Source organism: Syngnathus acus, chromosome 2 (assembly GCF_901709675.1).
Source record: "Syngnathus acus chromosome 2, fSynAcu1.2, whole genome shotgun sequence".
NCBI lineage: Eukaryota > Metazoa > Chordata > Actinopteri > Syngnathiformes > Syngnathidae > Syngnathus > Syngnathus acus.
Genome location: NC_051088.1, coordinates 13749622 through 13773062, shown reverse-complemented (window position 1 = coordinate 13773062; position 23441 = coordinate 13749622). Strand labels below are relative to the sequence as shown.

The 23441-nt window shown below is 42.0% G+C and overlaps 1 protein-coding gene across 4 annotated transcripts in view; it reads right to left on the bottom strand.

The window, feature by feature from the left end:
* Positions 1-19890, bottom strand: part of LOC119119681 (nuclear receptor coactivator 3-like) — a 35653-nt gene extending 15763 nt beyond the window's left edge. For 2 of the 4 annotated variants that reach the window (XM_037246181.1, XM_037246184.1), the window contains exon 1: positions 19768-19890. The gene's annotated coding sequence lies outside the window, so the exon portion shown is untranslated. Of the gene's footprint in view, positions 1-4751; positions 5480-11607; positions 11958-19767 lie in introns of those variants that run through there. The other 2 variants (XM_037246182.1, XM_037246183.1) reach the window with 2 other exon arrangements.
* Positions 19891-23441: the final 3551 nt, after the last annotated feature.

The following is a 23441-nucleotide window of genomic DNA, read 5'->3' as shown; positions in this document are numbered from 1 at the left end:
CCTCCTCGAATTTACCCTTGCGCTGGCCTCAAATGTATTCATCCTGTTATCTGTGCAATAACAGAGCATCTGCAGCAGCGTGTGAATGAAAGCCAGTGTGATTTAGTTAAGTCTGCGCACGCGCTCCCGTGGTGTCACCTGCCGACGGAGGTAAAAGATTAATGCTCTCCTTCAGCCACAACGGCAGGCGGAGCACAAGAAATAATTTGATTTCTCCTCCTGTGTATATGCTGCCTCCCCACACTTCATTTTCTCCTCTGCCTGAAAAGCATCCTTGTTTTTTTTTTGGTTCCCTCATCTTGGAGCCGCCACTGAGTAAACCCGCCTCAGGTCTTGATGGAAACCCTGACAAAGATTCAAACCTGCCAACACACCTCCATACAACATCGGCATTAGAAGAAGCGCGCGGCTCTGTTTTAGGTTGGGATGTTGCAAGAATGTGGCAACAACGAGACACTCTCTAAACCTGGTCCACCGTTGCCATGCCAACCACGTGGGATAATAGTTAGGGCTGAAGTGATGGACAATCAGACCCCCACCTCCCTGACCGCTTCTTATGGTGACTGGTCAGTGGAATCTGGTCGACAACGAAATGTGAGTAAAAAGGTTGAACGCTCGATATTGTAACAACTTACTATACTGTTGATTACAATATAAAGGAAAATATGAGATTTAGATATCATGAACAAAAACACATGGAAAGTTGCCCTCATTCAATCTCAACCATGAGCTAAGGGATGTTGAAATATAATATGTAGTAACATTACAGTTAGTCCCGTTAAGCACTTTCTGAAACAGTATCACAGTAAGAAAGATAAAAGAATGTGGATTAAAAGCAGAGCAATTCTTAAGACACCCCTAGAGCAAGAAAACAGCCAATTATTCTTCCAATACTACAAAATGAACACAGTCCCTGCATATTCTTTCTACTAAATGGCAAATATTATATTATGCTTTGTGGCTGCAGAGAAATAAAAATATTTTACGAGCTAATCCCTGCCACTGTCATCCGAAAGAAAACCTAATAGGTTAATTTGTGTCAATTTAAATCTTGATAAGATTAAGAGCACACACGTGTGTGTGTGTGTGTGTGTGTGTGTGTGTGTGTGTGTGTCTGTGTGTGTGTGTTTAGTCGCACCATACTAAGTGCACGGTTTCCACAATCACCGGAGAGATCCCACGGGGGAATCGAGTGTGTAACCATGGAGAGCGCGGGGCGTTTCCATGACTCCCTGTCATCTGTAAAGCACACCAGCAGCATCTCATGTTCACCTTGTCGCTGTGCCTCCGTGCGCGTGTGGTCACATTTTAGGAAAAGGTTTACAGGCCAGCACACCAAGAGTGTGTGCCTGACTGGTCCGCACAGTGTGTGTTTACATGTGTGCATGTGTTTCGTGTGCTATTGACCGTCAGCGACCTGACCGCTGGCTGCACTCATGATTAGGAGCAGATGGGGACTGTGTGTAAGTGTGTGTGTGTGTTTGAAGGAGTGGGGAGGCGGCTGCTCCACTTTAAGTGATGTATGGACTCTAACACACCAACAAAGACCCTCCTTCAGCCGACGTGTTTCCTTTTAATTGAGAGGGGAACCAAATGGAGTTGGAGAGTGTCATCTTAAGGCACGTGTGAGCGGGAACTCCCGCTCCTTGTTTTAATATGGAAAAAGCCATGAAAATGGAAGATGAAAAGGCTGCAACACATTATGATGAGTATGCCCATTTGTCGACATGGCCCTCGATTAGCGGCACTTTGCTGTATGAATGTCTACTACGTGCTTGCATTTCAACAAACGCTTGAGCAATAAATACCTTACCCAACAGCATCTTCCTCTTGTAAAAGCGGTTTTAAGATGCAATAAAGATGCAGCTTGTTTAAAGTTTACTGGGGATGTTGATGGAGAAGCCAATAATTGGATGAACGTCAATGGAGGATTGCATCCCAATGTTCAGAATAGCTGATTTACCACGCCGCCAATTTGAGGTGACATTATGTAATACACGACGCTTATCAGTGACTGTATTTTTTTTTTTTTAAACATACTGGCTGTCTTGAATTGCCCAAATCAAAAAAGTAAAAAAAAAAAAAAGTAAAATAAAAAAGTCCATGTTCTGTCCACTCATGTTTCTTAATGCCGTTTACCCACCACTACTCTCATCCAAGTGCTCATTTGTATTTGATTTGATTTGAATTTTTTATTTTCAATTTTTCCACAACTTCTGCTAAAATCACAATACAGTTCCGTTATACGGAACAAACAACAATGGCAAATGTCGCCTCAGTTATGAGGCAAATTTTATTGGAGTGGAGAATGAGGACAGGATGAGAACAGACCAAGTTAGCAAAGAAGAGTGTGGAGTAAAAATCATGCAATGTGAATGTGACATTATCAAGTAAGTGAAGTTATAAAGTCATGAGGCGGCCTTAGAAGTAAAGCTTGACGAGTTTATTAGTTAACTTCCATCTTTGCAAAAGTCATCAAGCTGCATTTAGCATCGCAAACCTGCAGTGCGCCGAGCGAGGGAAAAGGCCACGCTAGCTTTTGATTGAATCTTAATCCTATATTGAATCCTCTTATTAAATTCAAATCCATGTAAAGCCCTTAATCAAACCTGATTAAATTTCACTTGAAACATCTACAGTGCAACAAACTAAAGTTATAAATCGGTGATGCTCCCAAGATTCACTTGAGATCTTTAATCACCTTTTGTTGACAAAGATGGGAGATATAGCCAGACTTTATAGAGGCGGTCTAATTAGTGTTAAGTGCCTTTAGCTAAACTCTGAACATTACACGAGTAACAGGAGGAATAAAATGCTGATTTTTAGCTAAAGAACAGATGTCGCCCTTTCTAATAACATTGTTTGTCTCTCTCTTTTTTTTAATGAGCTACTTTATCTAAATTATGGGGAATCCTGATTCAATGAAAAATATACATACAGGAGGACGTGCAATTTGGCCATGTGCTTCCTACCTATGTTAAATCAAAACAACAGCGGAGCCTCAAGTTATGAACTTAATCAGTTCTGTGAGTACATCATAACACTGATATTTACAACACTATTAATTATAATTGAGTGAAACACATGGTGTGCACAGTTAAAAAATAAATCCACATTAAAACATTCTTTTCTTCTAAAACAGTGGCTCTTAACCTTGTTGGAAGTACCGAACCACACCAGTTTCATATGTGCATTCACCGAACCTCGCTTTAGTTAAAAAATAAAGAAAGAATTTTTCAAATTCAAGACATACATGTTTTTGACTAGTGCACAAAATGAGCCGTCCATGATCGAGAACAAAACCAACACAATGCATGAACTCACAACAAATTGCATAACTGCAAATCAGTGTGACTTCTGCTGTTGCAGATATGCGTCATCACGAATTTACACAATAAATCAGGTGTGTTCGGACCTCCGCAGTGGAGTCACCGAACCCCTAAGGTTCGATCAAACCCAGGTTAAGAACCACTGTTCTAAAGTTATTTAACCAAACGTAAATTCAATCTTATTTGTTAGTTTTTTTTAATCTGAGCAAATATCTCAACATTGCTGTTCAGTGTATTTCAACACAACATGTCTCATTGATTTACTGTCTATCCTCTGTGATGAGCAAGAAGAAAAGCAAAACTTGCGTTTTAGGGTGTTTCCTGATACAATACAACACAGCACACACAGATGTGTACAAATCTGCGTGTACTCAGGGAGAATGTATTGTGCGTGCTTCGAGCCAACAAATCGAGCGATGACACTGGAGTAAAACAGGAACTGAGCCACATTTTGGCTCTTTGCCTGCGCTTAAACAAATCCGACAAAAAAAAACACAAACACTAACTCCTAGCTTATGTCTACGAGCAACCTAGTGGGCAGCAAAGAGGAGGAGCTCCGCTAAACTAAGCTTTAAAATTGTGCTTGTTGAAGTTAAAAATGTCACACTGAGGAGCAATCATTAGAAACAACGAGCTCTCAAGTTGAGTGACAACTTTCCATCTTTAGAGACCAATTACTGCAATCACAGCGCACAACCTCACACTTCCAAATGAGGGTTGAGGAGAAAGAGTAGAAGCAAAGCGCATGACTTGCTGAACTGTGAATCTCATCCAGGCAGTTAGTGTGTCTCTGCTGTGGGCCGACATCACCTACATTTGCATTTTCAAAACAGGAAATAGGTGCTTGCATGACTCACTCTTTCCAAGAAGGTAAAGGAAACCAAAGTTGCAATGCCAACATTTACCAGTTAATATCAAATAGTGGACTCAGAAAATGAACCAAATAAAATGCCTTTATGGCTTCATTCGAGGGACGCAAAACACAACAAGCACTTAAACCGAGAGGATGAGTGCAGTTCTACGAAAAACTAAAAAACAAACAAATGGCAGACCAAGATAAAGAAACAATAAACACGACTAGTGGTGGTTGGAGGGGGAGCAGGACCACCCTTATCAGCGTCAACCTAAAAAAGCTCGCTAAGTAAAGGTAATACACATTTGCTTTAGAGGGTCACTGAAAAATACACAATTGGACTTTGGGAGATGAAAACATTGCTCCAAACACGCTTTTCCAAAACTCATCCCTGATGAGAAGAAGACCAGTTGGCCATCTTGCGACCTGCGATGAACTCGTTCACTGCCAGCCCGGTTACAATGGATCTTTGACCATATACACTCTAAAACTATTTACTTTAGGCTTAATTCACAAGAAGATGAGTGACAATAAGCAAATCTTCTACAATGCCACCTCAGCAGCCTCACCTGAACTCAGCACTCTTCTAGGAATCCATCAAAATTAAGAAATCCCCAGCGATGAGCTCTCTGATGACAGACAACTCTGCCTGTTACCAACAATAATTTCTCCTTCTTCCTCCTCCTCCTCCTTCTCTTCTGTCTACGTATGCACTTCGACTTTGCTCTAAAGGTAAGTTACAGTATTGGACGACCTACTGTGGTGACAACTGCCCCCATGGAACCAATAGTTGAGGGGTGTGTTCGGGACGGAGTGGTTTGTGTGAGGCAGACTTCTGGTTGACTTCCCGTTTCTGGCGAGTGAAAAGCACTCACGTAATTTTGCAACACATCTGCTGCGTCTCCTTTTATTTGACCTGAAATGTCTCAACTTATGAACAACTGCATACATTAAAACAGAATGTGACAAACCTCGGCAGCCATTTTGTCTAATACTTTGAAAAAAGTCAACAGCACAGTAGTACACTAAACGAGGGCTGCCAAAAGTGATTATGTTAAAACCCTTAGCTGAACTTTAATCTCACATTTGAGTCACACTTGCCAGGCATCAAAGTGCATGTTCTCAACAACAACAGCAAGTCTTCCTGGAGCGACTCATTATGCCACGTGAGGACGCCTCATGGCGGAAATGAAGCTTTCTAAAGACAGTACGCAGAACTCGGGGAAACGAGCCTGATAAGATAAAGACTGCTCAGCTCATGTTCTCGGCCGCCACCTTCGGCTCACCCCGAAAGACACCAGGTTGTCTTTAAAATATTGTCATCATCTTCATTCTCTCCTCCGCTACCATCGAGCAAACAAAGGCAACTGACAAAATCACACCATCCTGCTTAGCTGCTAGTTACCAATCGAGATTTTTCTACTGGCTTACTGAATTTTTACACGCACTGATACCCAATATCGGTATTGATGCAGCCAGAGTCATTACGGTCAGGGAACAGTGTGTCAAAATTTAAAGTGAAGGACTACTCAAGGTGTGCGGGGAAAGGAACACTATTTTTCACTGATCGTATTTCTGAGAGAGTGAAAGGGGAAAAAAATCCGTCAGACATTCGAGTGGGGATTTGACATGGGTCCACAATACCCCATTGGTGCAGTTTTAGCGAGAAACCACAAAACCATATGTCTACAGTACTTGTTACTTCTTCACTCTTTCTTTTGGCAAATTCACCAAATAAACACAAGAACCTCTTGTTTTGTTCCTCTTATTTGCTAAACGAGCTAAAAACGCACAGTCTCTAGGAAAAAAGGGGTGATGTATGGTGGGAGTGATTGCAGAAGAGAGGGGGGAGAAATACAAGAAGATGCTCCGGAACACACACAGATACGGCTACACGCACGCACGCACACACACACACTCTTAGTGGCACATCTAAATCACATTACCTGCCTGTCTGCTATCCATCACTCCTACAGACGAAAAGCACATGGCAACCAGGCGGGGAAACTGCATGGCAACATGTGAACGATCCCCCCCCCCAAGCACCCCCGTGTGTCAGTCACCACTCCATGATGCATACACATACTAAATACTTCCTGCTCAGAAATCATGTTGCACGTGCTACCTTGCCGCACTGGTTGTAAACTCAGACTCCACTACAGAGTAAATCATCAATTCCACGGTTGTTTAAAATATTAAAAAAATAGAGCAGGAGAAGGCCATTAGAGAGTGCACTGCACGGCCCTCACCTAATGGGAGTGAGTGCCTGTGTGGATCTAATCGGCTCTTTCCTGGTTGAAGTAATTAGCTGGCCGAGTCCAGAGGAGTGAGGTGGGAGGAAGAGGAAGGTAGCGAGGGACGAGACAGTCCTCCTAAATTGTCGAGCACTCCATACATTACGAGGCCATATGGCGCCCCCGGTGTGTGGTGGGAGGCAGAGGAGCAGCGCTGCTCAGCTCTCATGCGCTCAAGCAGGTGTCTCAGCCTCCACTGTAACCCCCTCCCCCCATCCCACTAGCTCAGTCTGCTTAACTCAGTAACATCCACTGGCTCACCTCTTAACCCACTGTCTCGCCCTCCAGCACCCTCTTCATCCCAGTCGACTAGTTCTCGTCCCCTCATCACTGCATTTAATCCAAATCCAAAACAATAAAGACAGCTATTTTGACAAATGTGCATGTGGAGAACAAGAAGACAAGAGGGGCTTCTTTAATAGAGCATTTGCACTTAAAGCAAAGAGCTGCTCAAGATATCATACACACAAGGCAGAGCCCCATCCAAGGCGTTTGATGTGTAATGAGAGAAACGATCAGCAGAAAGAATGGGCTCTTCCCGCCCCACTGCTCAGCCGTCAAAGCGGCGGTTGCAGGCTCTATTTATACATTCGCTCCTCTTCAGATTTTCTTTACTGTGGAGCAGTGGGTGCCTGAGAGAGGGGTAGAGGGAGGGAGAGAGAGAGAGAGAGTGAGAGAAAGGGGGAGAGAGTATGGCACACGTTCAAGAACATTCCTTCCTGCTCTTCTCTCCCCATCGCTTCCTCTGCTGCTTTGCTCCCTCAGTCTCTACTCCCATCCCCCTCTCTGCCTGTCTCCTCCCTCTCTATACCCTCCCCCTCAGCCTTTTCCTGCTCAGTGCTCCCTCCCTCCCTTCCTCCCTCCCTCCCTCCCTCCTCAGTAGACTATATGCAGCAAGGCAAATTCATTGGGGATAAAGAAACAGCGAAATACAGCTGGAGCATGGCGGTGGTTTGCGGGAGGGGGGGGGGAGTAGCGATGCTTTGGACTGCAAGGAAGCAAAAAAGCTGCGTAAATGGTGGAATAACTGGATATGAATGGTGGCATAGGGAGGAGCAAAGGAAGGCAATGGGAGGGAAGGAGCGCTCGCTAAAGCGATGGGCGTTCCTCAGCTTGCTCCTAGTGAGGTCAAAAGTTTACCATGGTTTTAATTTCACCTTTCCGCAGCCAATCAGATTGAGGCTACGGCTGTGTAGACAACTTTGACCCTCGCAGAGAAGATCTACTAACAATATTGAGACTCCAACTCAATTGTTTTGTTCACCTATTGAATTATGTATTTGGAATGATTCCGAAAAAATTACTATTCTCACCAACCAACTACGGTGGCTCACCCTGCTTAATACCAGCGTGGTCAGCAGCGGGTACATGTGTGTGCATGTGTGTGGGCATGTAAACGGAGCATGCGTGTCTCCGAAGGGGGAGAGGCTGCAGTTTGATCACAGCATCAGAGAGGGGAGGGGCAACTCTGCAAAGTAAGCGAGCAGAGAGTCGGCATGGCTGCTGTCGAGTGGAAATGCTTTGGGCCTTTAAAGAGACTTGGTGTGTGTGTGTGTGTGTGAGTGAATTTTCAATAGCCTCTCCACCACATCATTGTGCATATGTGTGATTAATTAACAGGCACAGACACGGACTATGCTCCCCTGTTGTTCAATTCTGCCATCAACTGTACAACTGGCTGCTTCCTTCACACAGAGCGAAAAGGGACGGGCGGGGAAGCTCTGTGACGTGTGATCAATGTCCAACACGTGTTGAGATTATAGGGAGAAGTCTGTTTGCTGATTATCAGATGATCAGAAGTATCAGTTTGCATGCATGACAAATTACATCTCCCAAGGCAGCACAGTGTTTTCTCAAGTTCCACCCGCTTCCTCCCACATTTCAAAAACTAGTGCCACCTTTGTCACTCTATGGGCCAACATCATGCTATGTACAAAAGTGGGGGGCAGCATCTTATAGAGCGAATTTTATATATATACAAAAAAAAGACAGTTAACATCATTTTATAAAGAGGAAAGTTACCTCTTTTATTTCCTTGGGCAAGAGGCCCATCGAGGTTTAAAGTTACACACTGAGCACTTGTGATGCAACAATCTCAAGTGCCCTGTGCATTCTACTGCTCACTCAAATCCCCTTGTGACACTACAACCACAAAGCTATCCCATCAGTGAAATGTAATCTTCCCCTAAAACACGTCCTTAACCTTTCTCCGGGACCTTATCCTGTTTGTTTTGTGGGTAAACAGAAACTCTCTGCACCAAAAACAAATAGTGCACATTGTTTGTCATGGGACCACAATCTCATCGCAACAAGCTGCCCTCCCTCTTAACTCCACAGGCTGTATTTCTCTTCTTTGTGCAAATGAAGTCTGTCACGACAAATGCTCAAAGGGGAGCAGTCACCCCCTGGTCGGAACAGAACTGAACAGCTTCAAATTCGTGTTGGTGGCAGACCAGCTTTCAATGACTAAAATATGTCATTGTCATGTGGAAGCGGGATCACCAACAATGTCTATAACGCAGGTGTCAAACTCAAGGCCCGGGGACCAGACCTGACCCGGCAACATCATTTTATGTGTCCCTTCAACATGCTAGTCATGATTTGCCAAAGTAACCAAAATAATACATTAAAGAGGTCTTCAAGAATGGTTTTTATTTATATAAAGACTGCTTGAAAATATTTCAAAAACAAAAGCGGTTCTGAAAAAATATTTACAGGAGCACATGTTTAATTTTTACCTGGTTATGTAGTGATTTGTGAACGTTATTATTCTCAGGGCTTACAAATATTTTGCTCACCTGAAGAGTCATTTGAGCAGCATTCATAGGAATCAGTGTTTTGTTACTTAAGCACTAATGTAGTAAGAATGCATGTTGTTGTTTTTATACCAGTCATATTTTTTTGTGATATCAATGTTTTTGCCCCTGCGGGTTTACGCTGCTCTTAATACCTGTTCAGCTAAACGCAGAGGACTGTAGAATTGTTACCAACAGAGAACCGGTTGCAACTTAGAACCAGTTCCACATTAATAATGCCATCAGAATGGTCTACCTCCAATGCTATCAAATCGTCTAAACAATTTTGAGATGAGAAGACTGCCTCGGGCATTTTGAGAATATTAGTAATCTCATTGCTAGGGTGCAAATATGCCGGATCATTTGTGGACTTGGTGTCAAATAAAATTTCTGGGGTGTGGGGTGTTCAAACGTAGGTGTACAGAGCTACCCCTAGTGCTACCGTTGCTGCTAAATGTCCAACAAGACCTCAGTTGAGGACGATGATGTGATGTCGACGTAAATTATAGCTTGCATTTGACACAGACATCTTGCAAGCAATATTCTTTTTTTTTTTTTTTTAAGTCGTAAAGTTGAGCTACGTCCTCCATTTTATTGAACACATTTTAGGTAATGATGATAACGATTATGACACAGCTAGCGCTCAGGCATCGGTCCTTCCGGCTTCAAGTCAAGTGACCCCTTTTATGCTTGCGCTAAGGGAATGAGGTGGAATGAAGATAGGATGACTGAATGTCACTGGGACTCGGCTGGGTTGAGACAAAAAAAAACACAGTCTCATCATTAGCGGAGTGATTTATTTATGTTTTACAAACTTTTTTTTTTTTAAACAAACATTTAGCGAATGTTAGATAACATTACTTCCATTAACTCAAAGTGGCGCCCTCGATTATCCAAATGTTACAATCTGCTTAGCGGCAGTTACATTTTGCCGGTCACTCTGTCCTGTACTTTTGAAAGCCTGCAATGTCTGTGTCTGCTCATCATTTGCCTGCTGCTGTATTAACCATTCAGCTGTTCAACTTGCTGTTGTTACAGTAGTGGAGGCTAAAGCAGCTTCTCTGACAAACATATTTGTGATTTTTGCACATTTCGAAGTATTTCGGATAAGATTCTTCAGTTTCTTTACACTCACGATTGTTACACATTCTTATCGCTTCAAGACTATGAAACTAGCAGCGGGGTGACGGACTGTACTATATCCTAAGTGGCTCAGTGAACTGCCACTGGACCAATGGGGCACCCACTCTAGGGAAAAAGGTCGGCCAGTTTCTGTAGGCTACCATATGTTGATTGGTCCAGTTTACTGTCTAAACTATAAATGGATAGTCCGTTAGAGCTAGAACAATGTCGAGGACGGGTCGTCAATCCTGGTCCACGGGGTCCCGCGTCCTGCATGTTTTGTATGTCTCCCCACTTCAACATACTTGATTCAAATGATCAAGATCATTATTTTGTTTCTGAATACCTCGCTGATCATTTCAATTAGATGTGTTACAGCAGGTAAACATATAACACTGAAGCCCAAGGACCAGTATTGAAGACCCCTGATGTACAGTATGGCCCCCTGGAACCAGAACCTTTGGCCTTTTCACCCATCCTCCTCAGACAGTTTTTTGTTGTCAGCTTGATTTTCAGATTGCTGTTGTCATGGATCGGCAAATGTGACTAACATTTGAATGCATGCTTCGAAGCAACAGCTTGTCCGCATACGTATGATGTCAGAATATGTTGTCACTCGTGTGTTCAGCAAGTGGATTTCTACATATTAAACCGTTTTGGACGACGATGAAATCTTTTTACAGTAGTAAAGATTCAGTTCCACTACTTTTCAATTTTAAGTGGCTTGTTTGGTGAATAGCAATAGTCCTCACTCATTTCTCAAGTACCTGCTCACTTTGAGGTTGACACACGCCAATTCAACTCAGGAAAATGTGCAAAGACCAAACTGCTAAATCAGCAGCCATCCTCAAAGGAGTTGAGAAATAAACTGCTTCAGGTTTCTTTTGGGTTTTTTTTTCAGAAACATGCCACATTTGGGCACAATTTCAAAGATGACAGCTTCATCAGTGCAAGCTTTCACACTTGCAAAAATTACATTTGGTGATTTAAGGCCACACATATACAGACCACAAATTGGTCAACCCAGTTGCGAGGTCAGGCAGTGTCATGATGGAGGTGGATTTAAAAATAAACAAACAGAAAAATCAGAGCACACTGAGAACCAACTCGAGACTATGGCATCGCGCAAAAGGCTGAAAATTTTCCCAATTGTGGGCATGTTTGGGACATACATCTTGACTGTAGGTCAAATTTAAAACATTTCATTGTCTTACCTTTATCTATGTTAGTTTCCTGCGCAAGTCCTCCTTTTCATCTTTGAGTTTCAAAAATGCCTTCCATCTAAACTGAGATTATTCCCAGTAAAGAAAGTCTGCCTTTTAAATCCAATAAACGTTCTGAGTCTTTTACTTGCCGTGAATGATCTTACCACAGACACAGTACGCACACACTGCAGTGACTTTGTCACCTCCCCCTCCATTTGTGAGCTATACAGTCCGATGAGATCAGGCTTTATTCTTACAAAGTCAAAGAGAAGGTGTGATAGCAAATTGGCAGAGAAGATGGTACTGTGAAGCTATGTGCGCTCTCTCTTACGCCCTCCCTCCTCAGTGTGGATGCCACCAATGAGGTAAAAAAAAAAAAAAAAAACTCCAAAGCAATCGACGGCGGTCGACTTGTAGGACACCACTGAGGTTGTGTTCAAGTGGATAAGATGATGCATTTTAGAACAATGCTTTTGGACGCACATCACGAAAATGACTTCATGGGGTCTTAAGGTTTTTATTTGAATAATAAAGTAATCTTTTTTTAATAGGTCGGCTCTGGACGAGAATGTGACTCACTCAGTAAGATCATGTGACAGTCTCCTAACGTGACAATACTCAACGCAACACTGTTCTCTGCTTAACACAAGTGGCCGGAGCTAAAGGTCAACCCGCAAGTAAATAATTAATGGCTTGTTTTCTTTTTTGCTCTGCCCCGCTGCTCAGTTTTCTCTCCTCTGTCTCTTTCGGATTGATGTTTACTCACTTTGCCTTCCATTAAGACCTTTTTTTTTTTCAACCTTCAGTCTGCCTGCACACCCCCTTTGTTTTCTCAAATGTGGATATTGCAAGCCTCCGTGGGTTAGGGAGGCAGTGACTGCTTTAATTATTTACTATTACGTTAGGTTGGGCAATCAAATAAATAAAAACTATGACCGCTGGGAGAATTCTGGCATCTCACATGGCTCTGTACATACCTATGCACAACCACTTAAACAAATGCAATACGCTACTGTATAAAAGAGAGGCAGCCTGGTAATAAAACATTGAGTCCAAATGATAAAAGTAAATAAATGGGCCCCAGTCATGAGCCACTGCCCTCAATTGATGCATTAAACAGTCTAATTGCTGTTGAGACAAAGGACCTCCTGAAGCACTCAGTCCATAAGCACATTTAGAAAATAAATCAAAAAAAAAAAAAAAGGCATTGCAACAAAAAATGTTAACATGTTGTCAATCAAAGAAATATAGATTTTTTTGGATTAAAGTACCATAGTCTTCGCTATCAACACGCCACTTATTGAACAAGCAAGAACCCCATTCACCCTCATATCTTTTTAAGGATGTGCCACAAGCTTTCAATAGGGTTGAAGTCAGGTTTTTCTTCCTTTAAACCCATGGCTTGCATAATAATTATTGTACAGCGAAAGGCAAAGTTCTTGTTATACCATAGCAGGAAAAGGCTGGTTAGAAACTACCATCCTCATTTTGCTGAGCTAATTTTAACACCTTCACGCACACGAAAGGGGACCTCTCTATCTCACTCACCATTATTCAAGAACCAAAACATCACTCTGCTAAATCTTTGTTGACCTTGCAGTCTTGTTGGAACATGTACCAAGTATCCAAAACCCCCTTATTCATCTGTATCATCTCAAGTAGCACGGCATTCAAGAGCAGAAAAAAAAACCTGTGAGAAAATTAGTCTTCATACTTCATATTTCAAACCCACTGCGAATGTTTTTGCTCTCCAAGTCACACAAAAGGAATATGTCGCTCAAGTGAATCCGAACGAAGCCCCATTTGGAGTTAGCCTTTTTATTTCGATTGAGGAGCATTTTCATTCTATTTGGTCTTATTTAAAATTTGAATACAAAGTTACAAATAAATCAAGCTCTTGGTGTCAGTGAAACCAATGATCTAAAACTGTAATGATTATTCTATTTAAAAACTAACCGGAAATTTTGAACACATTGTAGTCTGGACCACATAAACCATCTCGCTCTAAAAACTAATCAAAATATTTTATTACAGTAGATTCCACTTTTTTCCCAATTACAAAGGATGGAAGGACAGAAGTAATCCCAAATTCAATTTATCACCATGAGAAACCCAAACAATGGCTGTTAAAAAGACCCCAGAGAACACCACTCCATCTTTTTCCTCATTCTGCATCAAATAAATATTAATATTCTACTCCTTCCCCATCTCTTCATAGAGACAGTCACTGTTGTTTACTATACGTCTCAGACCTCACAGGACTAACAGTTTATTGTGAGAATGTGAGAACGAAAGTGGCGTAGAGTGCTGGCAAAGGAAAGTTGATCTAACAAATTAGCTCTCTATGCTACCTAGCCAGCTTTACAGTCTTGCATAGTGAAGGTAAGACAGCAACTGTGCTGTGTCCTCATCCACGAGCCTAATCCACTGTCCTGTCTGTACGTCATGTGAAAATCTCCTTAGTCACGTGTATGTCACGGAGAAATTCCCAGGAACCTGCTCCGTATCTATCTATCTATCTATCTATCTATAGAATATAAATATATTGGATGAGTGATAAACATAACTGTAATATCACAGCACAATGTGACTTTGGAAGAGAAGCAAAAAAGGTCGTCGGTCAGATGCTATTCACTTGGCCCGCCACGCTGCTCCAAATCATGGTGACGACGTGGGTGTAGCGGACCTTGGAGGGGCTATCAGGCTATGCTGAAATGAGTGATGTTGCTGGCACTGAAGAGCGGATCTACTGGAAGGAGATGATTACGTGCGTGCGTGTGTGTGCGTGTGTGTGCGTGTGTGTGCGTGCGTGCGTGGCTGGGGCAGAGCAATAGTGGCAGCAGAGAAAAAGGCAGGACAGGGGTGAACCAAGTTGAGGTGGTGGTCACGTAATAGACGGGTTCAGGCAGAGTTGAAGCTGCTGCCTCACCGAGCTGCATCTGGTAACATTTACCTCAACTTTGGCTCTGTAAATGTATTTATGTGTGTGTGTGGGGGGGGGGGGGGGGGGGGGCATGTAAAAGGCATATTACAGGTCTGGATTTTTACAATGGAAAATAAGTAAAAAGAACAGAGCAGGCCTTCTTGAAGCCACACACCTCCCTGTGAGGAACCCATTTAATAAGCGTGTATTAGCTTAAAGCAAGGAAAGACATAAGACTACAAGAGTTCTACTTGAGGATAATGCAAACAGTCCATGGTTCTTTTACAAGAACATAGATGTATGAACAACCAGTTGAAATAAAGAAATAATGTGAAAATAATGTTTACTTCTAGGTGCAGTGTTAATAATATTTACATCATCCTTGGCCAATGTATTCTGTGCTTAGCGCTGTCAAATATTGTACTAAAAAAAGTCAACTGTGCAGTGTGCGTGTTGGGCGGGCGGTGATTATCTGAGTAATCAATGGAATCAATTATTAGAAAACAATTTGTTAGTGAAAGCCCAAATTCAAGCGCAACTCATTTTTGTTTAATCTTTTTTATTTTTTTTGTGTGTGTAAAAAGTCAGAGATTCATTCCAACCTAATTTGCTTTTAACAAGTAGGGATCATTACCGATATACAGCAAACCTGGAAAGGAGGAGAGGAAATCCTGGTTTGTCTTTTCCCGACTAACAGGATAAATATTTTAGCAGAGCCTACAGAGCCAGATGTGCATGGGTTCCTCAATTCTTGTTGCTTTAAAAAAAAAAAAAAAGTGTGTGTGTGTGGGGGGGGGTTAGAGGATGCCGTGTATGTTCACTTGCAGCATGTCACTCAAGTGCCGTCTTTCCATTGGTCACTTGCAAGTAATTTTATCATTGCCTCTTCTCGCGAGCATCCTACAGTGTGCTGCATGATGCTCAGTTCGGCGCCGGATGAACGACCTTGAGCAGGCGCGAAGGGTTACGTTGCTGTGGCAACCAAGCCTCGCGCAACCAGTAACAGCTGGATGCTACAGCACGCCGGGAATTTTTGTGGGTGTCGCTGCTTTATTACAGCCACTCTTCCCCTCTTGTTTACCCCCTCCTCTACCTCCTTTCCTCATAGTCTCTCATTCGTCATCTCTCTTACATGCAAACACACGAGAACATAATCACTGACACAAAGGAAAGCCTGACTCCCCCGATAGTACTGATACAAACTTAGCTTGAGGACGCCACTTGAGAAATCAAATTGAGTCCTTTGTGTCTGCGGAAAGACAGAGGAGAAGAAGAAGAAGCGTCCACGAGAAGAGCTAAACGACAGGAATCCGGAGCCATGAGCGACTAACAAATTCGCGCATGAGAAAGGCATCGAGATGGCCACTTGACATTCGTCTCAGAGCAAAAATGAAGCGAGCAGAGATGGGCTGTACTGAACCACTCCAGCCAGAGAAAGGAAAAGTGAAACCAAGAATGCGCTGTCAGTAGTTGCCCTGGCATTGTGCCCACTCACAAGGCTTTGCTCATTGGTTTGCATGTCAGCAATGCACATTTTAATGAATGAGTTATTTTCCTGCCCACAAACTAACATTTTTTTATTGTGCAATAATCATAAAAATAATATTCCTTTATTCGGTTACATTAATTCCTGCACTTATTCCTGTATGATTTAATTCCTAATTTTTTAAGCTTTGGGATGTTCGCATTTCTTAAGTACCACTGCAGATGGGAATTCAAAATCTGAAAATATAGTGTGAGGATCAAATTATTCATACTTGAAATATTTTGAAAAGCTTTTTCAAATTGGGTTTATTAAATCTCTTAAATTTTGGGCTATGGATGAAATCAAGGTTGGATGTATGTGACCTGGCCATTCATACTGAGAATATGTTTTCTAAGACTACATATGAAGACCACCATGGTTGGATTTGAAACAAAAAAAAAATTCGAATTGAACTGTTCAGATTGTTATTAAAAAAATAGATACAGTTGACAATATGGACAGTAAAAAAAATCCCATCTGGGTGGAATTTGTCTGCAGCGTGAACCTCACCTCACTGTGCCTACTAAACAAGCCGGTTGCTGTCTCCTCCTGTCTTAAAGTACTCACTGCTTCAGACAAAACAAATACTGTGCGAGGCTCATACCGTTTGCCCCCGAGACAAGTGTGCTGATGCAAAGCTTGAGGCACAATGAAATTATCAACTAAAGTGAGTTTGAGATTGTACCACTACCCTGAATCCACGTAGTGTTTTATCTAAATGTGCACTGCAAAAATGAATACTCAACAGTTCATTTCTGCAGTGGGGGAAGTGAAAGGAGTACATTGGGAACTCACTTTGGTGGCTGGATAATCCACGCCTTGCTAAATGATCATTAATCAACAGAGTAATGAGAACGTATACATTTATTTATTTATTTCAAATGTACTCTACTGCCTGTGGGGAGCTCATTTGAAAGCATGCACTTTTGAGCCATTAATGACTCAATCAGTCTGTTTGATTCAATAGGTTTTAATGGCACACAAGCAATGAATTAATGAACAACATTGATAAAATAGCTCCAATCACCTTCAGGAGGGTTTCATCCTCTATTTTGCCAGTGTTGTCCTTTGAAATGCATAGGTCAGTTTTGTTAATATGGCCCAAAAACATGCTATGACTCTCAAAAAGGACAAATAGGCATGACGGCATTAAATGAGGCAGAGAGGAATCGACCACTGGACAGGAGCAGGACAAAAATGAGTGCGCTTCACCCCCCAAAAAATTTAATAAATAAATAAATAAAAGACCCACAGAGCTGAATCGATGTGAAGGAGTGAAGATTAATTCCTGTTTAACACATCCTGACATGGAGAAGGGGCCTCAATAACAACAGCACAACAGTCCGGTCGACACACACTGCGGCTGGAGGGGGTCGGGAGGGGGGCGAGCCAGAATGGAGTAAAGAATGTGGAGCGTTCGAGTCAGAAAGCTTCCTGATTCCACAGCAGAGGACGGCACACAATAGACCAGGCGAAAACAATAGAAGAATTCCAGGTAGAATTCCAGCAAGAGGCTCCACCTGAGCCCCTCCTCCCTCCAAGCTTCCCAAGCTGGTGGTGGGTGAGGACCAGGCGGCTTCTCAGCCCTGCCCCCAGCGCCTGACCCACTCGACAGCATCGCCTGCTAACCTCTGTCCCCATTTTCCCCCTCAATTTGCGCAAACATCGTGCATCACTGTCCAAGAACCAGCCGAGACCTGAGCCACAGGGACAACTGTGGGTCCGTCAGATTGTGGCGCTGCGGTCGCCATGCTTCTTCACTTGGGAAGTAGGCAGCCATGCCAGATGATGTGCAGTGCAACTGTGTGCTGTTCACATGATTTACAATTATTGAGGCCACTGCACGATTGATTGGTCTGTAATTAGATTGGTCTGTCCGTTTTTAAACTTCGTCTCAAAGCACATTTTTATTCTTTTGCTTTTGACGCCGCATTGTTTTAGTGTTTTAATGTATTAACCGTTTTATTGTTGTTAATTTATTGCTTTAACTACCTTTGTTTTCCGTGTCTGGTTTTATTTTTATTTCATAAACATTGTGTGCAACTATGGTTGTTTTTAAAAAGAGATCCAGAAATAATATTGAGTTGAATTTTAATTATACAGTATAACATAGAGTCCACTTATAATAACTACCAATTGTCTTTAATAAACATATATAAACATGAAAGATTCTTGCAAACAATCAACAAGAGGAAAGAGGGGGTCACTACTTGCAATGGGGATACTAAGCTGTTTTGTTTATTTATTTATTTATTTATTTATTTTTGCTTGTGCAACATTGCGGAGCCTAATGTTTATTTATTTTGTCTTGTATTCAATGTTAAAGATTAAGTATTGGAACTGTGGATAATTCAAGTAGTTAGGGTTGTCATTCGGAAGTAAAGCTTAGACTTCCTCGTACTCCTTTTGAACAGAGGTGTATATTTTTTGCTGTTGTTTCTGCCTAATTCTATAGAAATTTTATGGAATAGAGTCTATTGAATCTTTCCTTCAATAAGTAGGCTCAATCTTTCTAGGTCATAAACATTCAAGTGTAGCACACAACTTCAACCATCCAACAGGTGCACTTGATCATCATGTTTTCCTCGGATAAAATAATAATCGTGTTTATTGACGTCATTACACGTCACATAACTACAGTATGCTTCTCTTCTGTTACAACTTCCTGCTCGTATTCATTCATATTCGTAGAACTCTAACCAAGATTGAGCGCAACTCTACAGAGCGCCTTTAAAGAGATGCATTCGAAGGACAAATTCAAGCAATGCTTCTACTACATGCCTCAATTTGACTTTCTTTTGGTTTACACCCAATGTGGGTATTTGAGGGGTTTACGTCCACATACACACAGCACTGACTGACAGACTGACTGACAGACAAACTAAGGTATCGAGCAAGAGTGCTCCGGTGTTACAGAAGTGCAGGTGCACGGCCGCTGTGCTGCCCCCTGCAGATTTACACAGCGAGACGCGTTCCGGATGGTAGACTAGAGTAGATGACATACTGTACAGCAGACACAACAGGGGTAAATACATAAAATAAAAAAATAAAAATAGGGACACGCACACGCTCTCAATTGCGCTCACAGTATTCTCAATTTAACGCACACGCACACATACTTTGAGTACTTTTTCCATTGCTCCGTATTCCGTCTCTTGCAGACAGGCTGGCAGCATCTTTTCCACAAATCGCACGCTTGCAACAGCAAAACGCAGGCAATACACGCAGTGTACGATACGCGCGATCGTGCGCGTTCACTCATCAGATCAGCAAACCTTTCGCTCCCTCAAGTCGCTACCGTGCGCCGTGAACAGACTGTCTAGCAAGCTGCCAGCCGATCGCCGCTGTCAAACGCGGTCAAACGTACACGTCTCACCGCACGCTGGTCGCGTGCGTGTTTGCTTTTAAAACATTAACTTCGAGACACGTTCTGCAGAAACACTTGCCACCAACGGCGTGCGTGTGTAAACTAGGCAGCTCGTGTGAAGTTCACTTGCCGAAATAAACATGCAAAAGGTTTAATCGTCCCGACTGCAAAGTAGGAGATGAAATGTTCAGTGTCATTTCGAAGAGCGTACCGCACCGATACTAATTTGCGTGCACTGCCGCAGGGAACACAAGTAAGCGGACTGCATTTCCGTGCAATATCACATCGCTTACCAAAAGCAAAGTCTGGTGAAATATGTGTCTGAATGTCAAAAAATACATCGGGAGGACTTACCTTGTGGACGTGTCTCTCTAACGGATCGATAATTTCGTCTTTACACCATTAACTCTCCGCCATCTTCGGCACTGTTTGTTTAAATGAGAAACACTCCCGGAGCCTAACGAAGCCAGTTCTGGAAGTTGAGGCGTCGCAGGGGGTTGTGGGTAGTGATGTTTATTTGTGGAGAGGGTCAAGGTTACCGCCTTGCTGTTCAACCAGGAAATGGACTACAGACAGACGACACCACCATGCTGGAGAACGCAGGGGAGATGAGGGGCTCACGGGGGCGTTCGCTGTCTGTCTCGCCGCTTGCAGACGGGTGTCAGCGACTTCAGCAGGTCGGCCAAAGGTGACAAGGTGGAAACCTTCACTTGACCTTTATGCAACTTTCAAATGTCGGGCTTGGTTGGGGAAATTGCTTTGTTTTATACTTTTATTTTTCAATTGACATGACATGTAAAGTTTAATTCAGTAACAATTTTTTTGTCCATGTAACAACAAATGAGAACATAAAAACGAAATTAGATTAATTCCAGTTCTGTATTGCATTATCGTCAACAAAAATTCTACATTTACATTCCGGAGTAGACAAATCATTAACAGACTTCAAAAGAGAAAATGAGAGTGTCAAATTATTTTTCAATTTCTTGTTGCCTGCAAGTTTGGAAGACTCAACGAAACAATCAATATCCATGAAAATACCTTAAAACGTGGCATTATAAATCTGAAATTTCCCCAAGAGAATAAAAAGACCAACAATATTGCACATTTCTGCATCTTTGTATACAAAACAAGTCATAATAATCTTACCCTCAATCTTTATGGTATGACTAGTCTTTGGAGAAATGTATTTGTTGACATATTTCCAAAACCCAATTGCATTCACGAAAAAAAAAGAGTCACCCTTTCTTTGTCAGTCTTACAAAATGTTTATTATTATCTAACTCAACAAGGAACAAGCCACGTTTTACGCCAGTTTGTTGAATCGAGAGTTCCATAAGATTTTCATCCAAGGAATTACTGTCCCATGATTTTAGCAGCACTTTCTAATATAACTGTTAGTACTGTGTTTTGTTTTGTTTTTATGGACGATAGATATTCATGATACGTAGACTTGTTATTTAATCAAAACTTGAGTTTCACCGTCAGTCAGTACCCCTTGGACCTTACCAGCCTTCTGTGAACTAAATTTGTGTGTTTGACTGGAGGGGCTTCGGCTCCTCTAGGCCAACCATCTCTTAAAGATGAGACCCATATGCAGCCTCCATATGTGAGCTGGCGGGTCCAGCATGGAGCCCTGACGTCTTTGCCAGGTGGCCTATGAATTGGGACGCGTCGACACAGGGGCCCGACTGCTGCCAAGATACACTAAGCAAGGGACAGACAGCAGCAGAGTCCGTCGCCATGGTGATACTGGGCAGACAAGAGCGCAGATAGCTGGATAGATGCACACACACGGACACACAGTCAATATATCCTGTTGTGCCAGTGACAGTGTGAAGGCAAGAGGATGAGAAGTGAAGAGTAGAGTGAGAGAGAATCGGGACAAGATGATGAGATAGTGGCATTTAGTTTAGAGTAAGTAAAGGAGGAGATCACAGATAATGATAAATGCCGCCTATTTCCTGGAGAAGGGTAGCTCGAAACACTATTACAAAAAAGGAAAAAAGGCAAAGAATAAAACTACAAAGAAAGGAGAAGCTTTGGAATTAATGTGGTGCAAGTAAAGTAGGACTCTGCAAAAAGTGTTTCAGAAAGTTAGCGATGAGCAAAGTGCAAGACTACAGAGAGTAAGGAAATGCTGAAATGGGGGTTGTGGTGGAGGTTTCAAGTAATTAGCCTTATGGGTCAGACTTAATTCATCAGACAAACTGAAAGGGTCTGCCAGGAAGAATAAAAGGAGATTAGAGCATAACTCAATGAGGGACTCAGAAATGTGACTGTTCTTGGAAAGTAAATTTACACAAGCAAGACTTTTAGAGTTTAATAATGACGTTTTGAGAAGGTGCCTTAAGGTGTCCTGGACAGGCTTTTTTTTTTTTTTACATTACCTTAGAAGTTCCATTATACTTATTTTGATACATTATTACTTCAGCAGAAATGATTTTTTTTTTTTTTTTAATGAGACACCTTTCAAAGTGTAGTGGTTGCCTTACCTGACTTCTCTGCAGGCAGCGTGGATTCTCATTCCCATTCAGCAAACTCGACATGTGATTCACTTGACTTGTATAGAGCTGCGAATCACATCGCCTTGGGCTAATATAGCCTCCTGATCTTTCTGTCGCCCTAAACAAGATCAGTGGTGGAGAAAACTGATCAACGGGCAACATGTTATTGTCTGACATTCCACTGAACAACATACAGTAGTTATTGCTGTTACATTTATTAGCAAGCTGGCATGAGGTTTCAATTCTGAAGTTAAAAAAAACACAATTCTTTATTTACCTACATGGGAATCATCGTTGAGAGATTTTGGAGAGTGTAGTGTGAGGTGTGGGAGGGTGAGAAGAAGAAGCTGCTTAAAATTCTCAACAGGTAGAGATGAGGTTTCAGGGGGATAGTGGAACAGCTAATGCACTAGCACGAACACACACACACAGACACACACACGCACACAATTTCAGTATCACCGTTGATAGCACTTTATGTGGGCACTGATGGTGAAGTGAAATTTCTAGTTGAAAGACATTTATAAGGTAGCTGGAGTGGAACGGACACAGGTATGTCATCTCACTAATCCACTTGGGTAAGATTCATACAGATGTAAACAGGTACATTGGTTGTTTTAGGGTTGGGTCTTTATTTGTACAAATGCATTTTTGACAATGAATCTAACCAATTGCATAAAACATGCGTCCAGAGCACAAGTGCCTACTGGAATGCAGTTCGCACTCAGTGAGTAACCACTCCCGAGTGACGCCCTTTGTTGTCATGGTTACAAAAGCTCATTGATTTTTGTTTTTTTTACTCCACGTACAGCGATGCTTATTGTAAATAAAGTTGAGTTGAGAACAGCCAAACCAGAGTGATTTCAACTAGCATAATAAAAGTGTAACGATTATGATACCGTCAAATTGAATTTAGGACCCCAAAGCAGACTCAACACAAAGTGTTCAACAATGATTAACGCCTTACCATTAGCAATGAAAATTTAATGTTTGACAGAAGGTTGACTTGTACAAATCCTATAACCAAACTGCCTGCTTTTTATTTTATTTCCGTTAGCTTTGATACCCGTAATTCAAATTACGCAAACTTTTTAATAAGAGCAGTGATGTAAACTACATTTCAATTTCCAGAAGGAAAATTAGGTTTTCCACAAAGGCAACATTTGACGCAACTCCAACAGACTTGCTTTTAAGAGTTTGATGATGTCATTGTTATCACTAACGTTATTCAAGAGACCAATAGTTAGCACTCCACTGGACAATAAATGTGAAGATGTCGCATGCATAGAGTGAATTACAATGAAACATTACAATTAAAAGACTTGTGATGAGCTCAATATATCTCATTTAAGAGAATAAGATGAACATGCATAAAATGCCCCCCCCCCACCTTTGCACAGCAATGAAAAGTTACAAAGGAGGAAAAGGATGGACTTTAGTTTTATAATTCTGTTAATTGCTTCTATTATCTTGGGCATTATTTGACCTTGTTAAATTAAAGTGTGCCGTATAATAAGCCAA